At 41.6% G+C, this 10,408-nt stretch overlaps 1 pseudogene; it reads right to left on the reverse strand.

The window, feature by feature from the left end:
- Positions 1–1,554: 1,554 nt before the first annotated feature.
- Positions 1,555–6,732, reverse strand: LOC143712035 (uncharacterized; annotated as a pseudogene).
- Positions 6,733–10,408: the final 3,676 nt, after the last annotated feature.

Raw genomic sequence — 10,408 nt, forward strand, 5'->3', positions numbered from 1 at the left:
CTGCCTGACACAGGGGATATCTTTTTAACATGTGATGTTAAAAACGTCCCTGCCTGAACAGAGGATATATTTTCATCTTTAAAAGACAACTTTTAAAGGATAACTTTAGGTAATCAAACACTACAGCTGTCTGATAACTCTTTCTCTGACGGCGCAGAGGCACAAAAAAAGTCGTACTGGTCTGGTTCTTTGAATAGAGTGAAACTCACCGAATCGTTGTTTGAATGAAAAGATTCAGTCTGGAAAACTCAGTCAGCTTTGTTGAGGTCCAGTTGATATTCAGTTCTGGAACTCAGTCAGAAAGTTCATTCTTTGTTGAGATCTTTGTTGAGCTTGAGGTTTTCAAGGTTTCCGTCTGGAACTCAGTCAGAAAGTTCATTCTTCGTTGAGATCTTTTGTTTATTCAATCTGGATTCTGGTGAGTAGCTCTATCCGGGTCACGGCACCATCTGTTGTAAACTTTTTCTTCTTAAGTGTAGGAGACTTAGAAGCGAAGACCAGGAGACGTTGAGGTTGTATCTTTTAAGCAGGATTGTTTATTTGCTGTAGTCTGCTGCATCCAAATTCTTACCCAAGTCTAATCTAAGGGAACTTTACATTGCAGTTTATATACATTTCAAGGGGGTGGGATTAATTTCATAGAGGAGGGGACTCTTGAACAAAACATGTAAAGGAAAGTACATGATTCAGCTGGTTACCTGATTTCATCAGGTAACAGTGTAACTCAGAGCCTTGAGATGCTAATCCAATCAGCCTGATTAGATCAACAAAAGGCCCAGCTGACCTTTGAGATGTGACAAGATGTTAATGTCCGAAACCTTGATTGCCTCAAAAATGGAAAACAGTGTGTGCACTTTCTCAGTTAAAATACTGTTGAACCTAAATTAAAACATTTAAATAAAATTGTAATCCTACAATATCATAACAGAAATCAAGGAATTTGTAGAAAGTATTACCTGGCAATGAAAATTACACACAGCGATTGTGTGGGCAGTCACCCTACAGACTCCCATAACCTTTTGCCCATTTTCCTTATAAACCCAGATAATTCAATTTGTTTACCAAATGGTGGTGTCTGTCATTATAATTAGGTTTGGTCCCCTAGTGAGGGGCTCACAACTGTGAGATCAGAATGGAGGATCTGGGGGAGGGAACACCTTAGAGGGGCACACTATTTCTCATATTTTGTAACTTCTTTTAGCTTTCCATTATGGTTGGGAGAATGAGACCATTTTACCAGGCACACTGAGACACTTTAAATGATACTAAACATGCATAGTTTCTTATTTGTACACATTTAACATTTCATGGCCTTTCAGTGAGTTTCAAGTGAGCAGGAGAAGGGGGAGATTGTTCAAGTGAGGTGTGAGGTGTGAGTTGCACTGTGTGCTGCGTCTCGGATGCTGCTGTTTATGCTCCATTATGCAAGGGAGGGTTCAAATGCTAATTCTCAGGAGTCTTTTGTTTCCACCAGGGGTGGCCCAGACTTTTCGGCACCCGCCTTACAGTTTCCCCATTTGGCACCGTGGGCCACTCACAGGGTTTCCTGCGGTGTCATTTCAGTCTTTGTAAGGTGGGCAGCTGTAGGGGGCTGAGAGTTAAGATCGTGTTGGTGGATGCTTTTACTGATCTGATGAGGTGTCTGAAGTAACAACATTGGAGTAGCGTGAAGGAGAAGATGAGTGCGCTTCCAACCGCACAACCTCGAAGTACCCAGTCCCACCAGGTGTATGCCGTCTGGGCCGATCGAGTAGATGAGCTAGACAGGATCTGTGCAGTCTTTCGCGCCAAGTTTGTCTCCACTTGTGCTTGAGAGAGGTGGTACTCTGTTTGGAGGATGATGTTCTGTACCAAGTCCATTGTGTCGACCAAAGCTTGTGTTCCGTGTTCATAAAAGGTGTCGTCTCACCATGGGGAGACCTCGGCGTCCTTTGGCATCCTTCCGAGGATGGCGATTTGACCCATAGAAAAGTCCTCTGTCACTTCCAAGCAAAAGGAGTGATTAGCAGGACAGGTCAGTCCTCCATATGTGAACGATTTCATCTCACTGATCACTGTGTATGAGACACTTGAACAGCATTTGAATGGCCGTGCAAAGATTCAACATTTATGAGTTTGCTATCATTGGAAGAGAAAGGCTGCAATGTGTTACATGTACAGACGACATAATTGTGAGTTTCATGACAACAAGTGCGGCTGGTAAATAAGGTCTCAGTACCCTTCAAGGTCATATATCCAGTGAGGTGATCCCATTTAATTATCTGATCTTTAACTACCACGCCAATGGACCGAATAGTAGTGGAATTTGGATAAACTTGATCTGGGTGGATTAAAGGAAAATTGGCAAAAAACCCAATACAACCAATACATTCGTTTCCAGTATACATCATAACTGTGGATAACAGTTCTGAATACTTAATATTTTTCATTTTTTCTGAAGAGAACCATCTATGCAAATCTAAAACCTCAATTAAATCATTCAAAACATGTCTAGGGGTCTTGTGAAGACGAAGGTCTAAAATTTCCTGTCTTGTTGTAGTGAACAAATCTTGTGCATATGATCTACAGGCTAAGTCACGTTCGATGGTACGGGTCTGATTGAACAATGTGTGGCTGATCGTTAAAAGCGCCTGCGCCTCGGAACGAACTGCTTTGATAATGTTATCATTGCTATTGGTGATGTGTTGAAAACCAGTGGCCATCTGATCTTTCAACCATGTGGAGAATTGGGATTGTTTGGTTATTTTATAGGTGTTGGCTGCTGAATAAATTGATCCAAACAATGCCGGCTATACTGCTGAGCAGGTCTCGCTTTGAGCGAGTAGGTGGAATTTGGACAGCAAGTCTGTCTTTGTAATCAGAAATTAAATCATCGATTCGTGACTGTAGCCATTCATATGACTCATCATTAATATTACAGTGTTTTGTGTAGGCAGAGAGTATGTTGGAAATGTTGTAAGTTACATGTGTCATTATCAAATTTACATCATGTAATAGAGTCTTGTTGATGTTTCCTCTAATCAGTCCACCCGGTGGAATTGAGTGCAATTCCGGACACTTTTTGGGTTTAGTGTATCCACAGGTGGTCAAATTAAAACAATAAGTAATAGTCCATGTACAGTTGTGGGGATTGGTGAAATTGTCTATGCTATGTGAACATTTTCCGACACAATATGTTCCTTCCTTTCGGTTGGTCCACACAAAAGTTTTTGGTTTTGGCTCGTTAGGTGTGTACGATGTGAGATCATACATTAATTCTGCGAATCTTATATGGGTGTCATTATGTGTTTCAGTATGTGTGCACCTATATGTTGCAGGTTCCAAATTTTTAACATAATAGCACAATTTTGGTTCTATGCCATTGTTGTTGTTTTCGTGTAGAGTGTACATGTTGCTTATTGTGTCGCCTGGATCTATTTTAAGTTGATACCAGGCCGTGAGATTGTGTATGAATTTTGGTGCTCAGGTGTATCCTGAAATGTTTCTTGAAGGTGGGTGGGTGCTACCTGAACTACAGCAAATTTGTGGTGTGCAATTTGGATCCAGAATTATACCGGGAGGCCATGTAGCTGTCTCTTTAGGTGCGACTGTGATTTTTGGTGTGGATGGCCCCTGGGAGAATTTCCACACCGACCTCACACATTTCAGGTTGTGTGTGAGTGAAACCCTTTGGCCCAGTCTGATGCACGTGGGCCCGGACACTTTCCTTTCATCCGGCCTCCATGGGATCGCTGCACTCGACCTGGAAGGCAGGAAGAGAAGACAGTGACAGTTAGTTATTTATTCTGTGAACTTCTAAATGATTTGCACTGAGACATGTGATACCATCAAAGTTTCCCTTTTACGGTTGTGGCCACACAGCTGTTGCATACAGCTTTTATTTCATATGGCCCATGCCATCGGGGTGTGAATGCACCTTGCTTCACAAAAACGCGTATCATTACCATGTCTCCTTCTGAGAATTTTACCTCAGAGTTTGGGTTGAATTGTGCATCATTTATTAAGTCTGATTGCTGTTGTTTCAGAGCAGCATGTGCATGTAGCACTTCCAGTCTGTCTCGTAATTACTTTAACACAGACTGTTGAGTTGCAATCACGAGAGGCCCCAGGTCTGCTGGGGTAATTTCTGGGTCGACGGGCAGCTTCATGACTCTTCCAGTCATGAGTTCAAATGGACTGATACCTGTGGCTTTTGAAGGCGTTGCCCGCAGTACTGTTAGGACCGTGGGTAGGGCATCAATCCATTGGTTTTTGTGTTGTGCAACCTGTTTCGAGATGCTTTCTTTTATGGTGCGATTAACGCGGCCTGTATGAAAAGTGAAATCTTTGTTTGATGTTTAGCATCTGGCATATGTGTTTCATTATCTGACCTGTGAAGTGTGTGCCCTGATCAGATTCAATTTGGATTGGTGCTCCCCAGAGTGGGAGGATTTGGTTCGCTATCACACGTGTCACATTGTTTGCATTGTTATTGCGAGTAGGAATCGCTTACAACCCATTTGGAAAATTTGTCAATTATCACAAGGCAATAACAATATCCCCCTTTGGAACTGGGTAGTGGGCCTATAAAATCCATTTGGAGCGACTCCCAAGGTCCTTTGGGTTGCTCTGGTCTGCACAGTTTTGTACGGCCAGTCCTACCTTGATTAATGGTAGCACATACGATGCATGTGTCACACCATCTTTGAATGTCTGATGCCATTTATGGCCACCAAAAGTTATTTTGTATCAGCTGTTGTGTTTTGGGGGCTGATACATGTGCATAATCGTGGTACAACATTATCACTGGTTTCTGCAGGGCTTCTGGAACAATGTATTTGTCGTCTCTTAAAATCATGCCTTCAGTGACCTTGACTAATTTGTCCTGTTGCAGGTGCGGTGTCAGTTCTCCATCAGAACTCCACAGTTCTTGTTGGTACTGTTTTAAGTCAATAGGAACAGTCTGAATCGCACTCACAGCAGGAACAATCAGTCTGTCAGGCTTCCATTCATCTCCCTTTTGTGCTGCTAATTTAGCTAATTGATCTGCGATGTTGTTGTTTTGTTCGTTTTAATTTGGATTTTTGTTAACGTGCGCGCGCACTTTAACGACGGAGAGAGTGGAATCACGTTTTTTTATCTCCTGCCAAATCGAAGTTATGATGTCAAAATGTTTTATCGGCGTTCCGGCAGACGTGAGGAATTTTCTCAACTGCCACTGTGCCATAAAATCATGGACTGCACCAAAAGCGTATCGACTATCAGTGTATACACACAGCGGCTCGTGATGTGATCTGTGTGGAATTTGCCATCCTGTGTGGAATATGCCATCATGCCAGTATCGGGAACCATCAATGTACACCAGTGTCTGATTTGGAAGTTCTTGATCATGAACTGGGCTCTGTGCTTCCTGTTTGGTTTGGCATGTGTGTGGGTTATGGCGGCAAATCAATGCCAATAATAACCGAGCGCACAACTGAGGTTGGCGCGCGCGGTAAATGACTTTCGCGAGAGAATAACAGATCTACACGCGAGGAAACGGGAACTCGCGAGCTCATTGATACTCTGCGCGCGCTCATGACATCTCCTCTGCACGCAATACAAGCCCTCGCGCTCGCATGATCATTTCACACGCTCTCGCGCGAACGCATTATCATTCCACACGCTCTCGCGCTTGATCTGCTCTCGCCTGCTGCTTTTGCTCGCTCGAACAATTTTATTTTTGACAGTCGAGGGGCGGGACTTCCTGTTTTAATAACCTCAAATGTCATTGGTTACTTCCCATTTTCCGGAAGTCAGTTGTGATTGGACGCCTGTATTAAATAGTTGTAAATATAACAAGGGCTTTGAATAAAAGATAAATTAATTGTTTATATCAATAAGAAAGAGTTGTTTTGTAAGCTTTTTGTTTTCATCCTGTGTATTACTATTATGTCATTTTTGAGTGGTTTATTATATTTTCTATTAAATGTAAAAGGGGTTCTGGCAGCATGAATGCCTTTTATTTTTCTAGGCTATGTCATCATCATCATCGTCACTATCATTTATAGTCTCTAGATCAGAGGTTTCATCCAGTCCTGCTTGTTTAACTGCGGCTACTGGAAACCCTGATTTATCACAGCAATCTTCGAGAGCAGATATGTAATTACTGCCGGTTTGAAGTTTTCTTTGAATTTGATCAATTTTCGTGGCCATGTCTTCGCTCTGTCTAGCCCACCCTTGTTGCTCGTATGCGAACGCTTCAACTTGTTTTCTTAACTTTTGCAATTCGTCAGATCGCAATCTTTCGATTTCTTGGATATTTGCTATCGTTCGTTCATTCTCGGTTATGGTCTCGAGGTCGTTACGACGAAGCAAATACACAATAGCAGCGGGAATTTTCTTGTATTTTTATTTTTATTTTAGTTTCGCACCCTCGGCAGAATACCAGGATATTATTTCGTTGTTGTTTCACTTTAAGTTTAATCCCTTGTCGCTTAATCGAACAATGAGCTTTTGTAATTGTACGCCTAGAATCTCCATTATCTCCTCATCTACGCTGCTGCTGTGCTTTCCCTGAAAAGACATGTTTCCCGTTTAATTCTTCCCCACCGGATTTTTCGGTTCCGGTCTAAACAGAGGGTATCCCGACCCGTACTAAAAATGTGTCTATATGTGAAGTGCAAACAATCTCTCCCTCAACGCTTCTAAAAGGCAAACAAGATTGACTTACCACAGCAGCTGGAGATGGATGAGAAGGAGCTCAAACCTCATGTTCCGGGCAGAGTTCAAGTTGAATGTTGCGCCAGAAAGACGTTGCTCGTCTGGTTTCGAGATCACGTCGAGGTCACCACTTTGTAAGCCTGTTTACTGGTCCAATGAGGGTTTCAAATAATACAGGTGAAGGTCTCTGCGGGTTACTGTCTTTCCTTTTACGCAACACAACAAGATTAAATGGAACACATTTTTCTCATATGTATTGACTCGTTATTTCATCTGACTCCATAAATGAAAAGGGTTTTAATGTTATCTGGGTATCATTAAAAGTGAGCGAATGTTTGATTATTCTTTTGAAACTCTTTAATTACGTTTAATTACGTAAAAACTCTTTAACTATGCCGCTTAGAGGTCCTCGCATCTTCTGCGGGTCTCACGATCACAATCTCGTCAGTTTCGTCACTAAACAGAGGTTTTGACTAATATCTCAGACGGTCGGATTCACCCAAAACACAATCAGAGATACTTTTCTTTTAGTCCCCTTGAATTGCATACACTTGATCTTAATTCAATAGTTATACTTTAGTAGAGGTTTTGGCCCTATTATAGGAATGAGTTGACCAACGATACTTTCCTTATAATAGTTTAGACTGGCCAAGCCCGTGATCTCTCACGTACACTTATCTAAAGTTACATTCAATTAAGACAGAGGTAAAATAGACATACCCAAATTTAGGCTGGTCAGGCAGCACGTTAGCGACCCCTAAACGGAATGCCCCGTCTCTACAAAACAAGTACACTTGAACTAGTGACAAAGTATTAGCCGTGGGCAATCTGACGCAGAATTGCGGGAGCATACGAATCCGATAATCTCCTTGGGAGAACAAACTCAAGAGTCAATCAGAGTAAAATCAAACGTTTACAATTTATTGACCAGGTAATGAAGCAATAATTCAAAATTCAATTCATGAGAATAAAATCATCAGTTGATCATATCATAACAGAAATCAAGGAATTTGTAGAAAGTATTACCTGGCAATGAAAATTACACACAGCGATTGTGTGGGCAGTCACCCTACAGACTCCCAGAACCTTTTGCCCATTTTCCTTATAAACCCAGATAATTCAATTTGTTTACCAAATGGTGGTGTCTGTCATTATAATTAGGTTTGGTCCCCTAGTGAGGGGCTCACAACTGTGAGATCAGAATGGAGGATCTGGGGGAGGGAACACCTTAGAGGGGCACACTACTTCTCATATTTTGTAACTTCTTTTAGCTTTCCATTATGGTTGGGAGAATGAGACAATTTTACCAGGCACACTGAGACACTTAAAATGATACTAAACATGCATAGTTTCTTATTTGTACACATTTAACATTTCATGGGCTTTCAGTGAGTTTCAGGTGAGCAGAAGAAGGGGGAGATTGTTCAAGTGAGGTGTGAGGTGTGAGTTGCACTGTGTGCTGCGTCTCGGATGCTGCTGTTATATCATTATGCAAGGGAGGGTTCAAATGTTAATTCTCAGGAGTCTTTTGTTTCCACCAGGGGTGGCCCAGACTTTTCGGCACCCGCCTTACACAACTCCAACCATCAACTCTTCCGACTTCCTCCCTTCTCCTGGTTGTTCTGCGTGGCCTCTCTGGCTCAGCGCCGGCAAGCCACAATCTGCACTCTAGCCATGTGCTCATAAAGAGAGAGAGAGAACTTCCAATCAGAACAGACAAACCATGCAAGTTAATCACCTCTTCTTTATTCAACGCAGAAGAAATCGATTGAGACTCAGGGGACCATTCATTCTGTCACTTCCCATTTTATCCAATTCCATGTGATTGTATGTTGTGTGTTTAGATTAGTTATGTTTGTGATTTAGTTAATAAAACTTGTGCACAATACGAATTTGGTTCTGATTCTCTGCTTGTAACAAAGTTTATTTTGCGATTTAGATTTTGACTACAAGCTCTTAGTAGTACTATACAGTAAGAAAGACATTTCCCTCCCCTGGATATGAACATTTCTTAGAATTAATAAACAATTAACACTGAGTGTTTCAAGGACAAACAGCTTGATTGATTGTAATATTCATTTTACTACATTAAATTAATTATATTAACTGATCCAAATATTCATAATTAATTATTATAAGTCATGATTGATTATTAATATTTATTTTGAGCTAATTTACTACATAATTAAATTGAGAGAATTTTCTGTAAGTCAGTTTGTTCTGCAAAGAGTTTATATTAGTTTAATTGAGAGTGTATAACTTTGTGGTTCGGACGAGTTACATCTGTGAATAAGTCAAATTAAACTAAATTACAAGAGTAGCATGTAAAATCATAGGATCCAAGCAAAAGTCAGTCGATCAATTATATGAAATTGCTGTTCATAGAAAAGCTTTGAGCTTTTGAGACACCACTTGTTTTTGAATTATTGCCATCTCGTTGTCATTATGGAACACCAAAAGCAATTGTAGTTTTTGATGGACAGAAACACAAAGAAACCATCTTGCTCTGTACACTTAGTTTATTGAAACACCCGCTCTACCTGCTGCTCTCTGTAACACGTCATGGGAGGCGGGGCTGGCCTTAAGGGGACATACAGAATAACTTTACACCCCCCCCCCCCTCTTTTAGTAGAAGACCAGATGAAATTGCAAAAGACAAAAAAAAACTATAACCAACCACATAACATTGGATGACAAAACATGTGCAATAAGAAAGAACATCTGACTGCACAAAAATCAGACATAACATGCGTACCATGCATGAAGAAATATGCGAATGAATAGCACGTTTCAATCAGGTCATAACATAGTCTTTGTAACATTGGTTAGGACGACTGACTCTTCCAGAACGAGTCACCACTGAATGTTTGCCCTCTGTGTCAGTGTAACAATCCACTTTAGGGGACTGTGGTTGCTGTATGGGCCCCTCAGTATTGGATGGTGTTGCAAGTGTCTCAGCATTAGTCACCACTGGGAGATCATCCTCAAAGTCACCTGAAGGGGATTCTGAGATGTGGAGTAGATGCCATCTGTTCCTGATGCACTTGACACCTTGTGTTGTCACAACGTACTGTAGCTATTTGGTTGCTGGGCAGGGAAATTCACAATTGCTAGCCTGTCAAACTCACATGCTGTCTGCATTCTGACAGTTTGCCAGAGAGCTGATAAGCATTTCTGTCATAATAGTCTTTTCCCCTCAGTCTTCGTTTTGTGATGGTGTCATTTACGTATGTCTGTGTGAAAAACAGGCTGAAGCATTGCCTTGGTGACTGGGAGGAAGGTCCTTGTTTGTCTGGAAAGGCGTTGTGCAGGGGATGGTAAGCCATCTCGGGGAAGATTATGAACATGGAGCAGCACGAATGTCAGTATGATTGCGGTAGCATTTTTCCAGAAGATGCTTGGCAGATCTAACTGCACGCTCAGCCAGTCCATTGGATTGGGGATAGTGAGGGCTGCTGCGAATATGCTTAAACTCCCATGTGCGTGCAACATCTTCAAAATTCTTGCACACAAACTGAGTAGCATTATCAGTCATTAAAGTGTGCTGGACACTATGTACTGCAAAATGTCAAAATTTTCAGCTTTGCAATAATCGTGATGTCTCATGTCAGGAAGGCAATCCATCTCAAACCAGCCCGAGAATGAATCCACAAGGACCAAATATTTTTTCCATGCCAATCAAACAGGTCAGCAGCCGTGAAAGACCAGGGAAGATCTGGGATTTCAT

This window comes from Siphateles boraxobius, unplaced genomic scaffold (genome assembly GCF_051911475.1).
Source record: "Siphateles boraxobius isolate OS27281-9 unplaced genomic scaffold, OSU_SipBor_1 5, whole genome shotgun sequence".
Taxonomy (NCBI): Eukaryota; Metazoa; Chordata; class Actinopteri; order Cypriniformes; family Leuciscidae; genus Siphateles; species Siphateles boraxobius.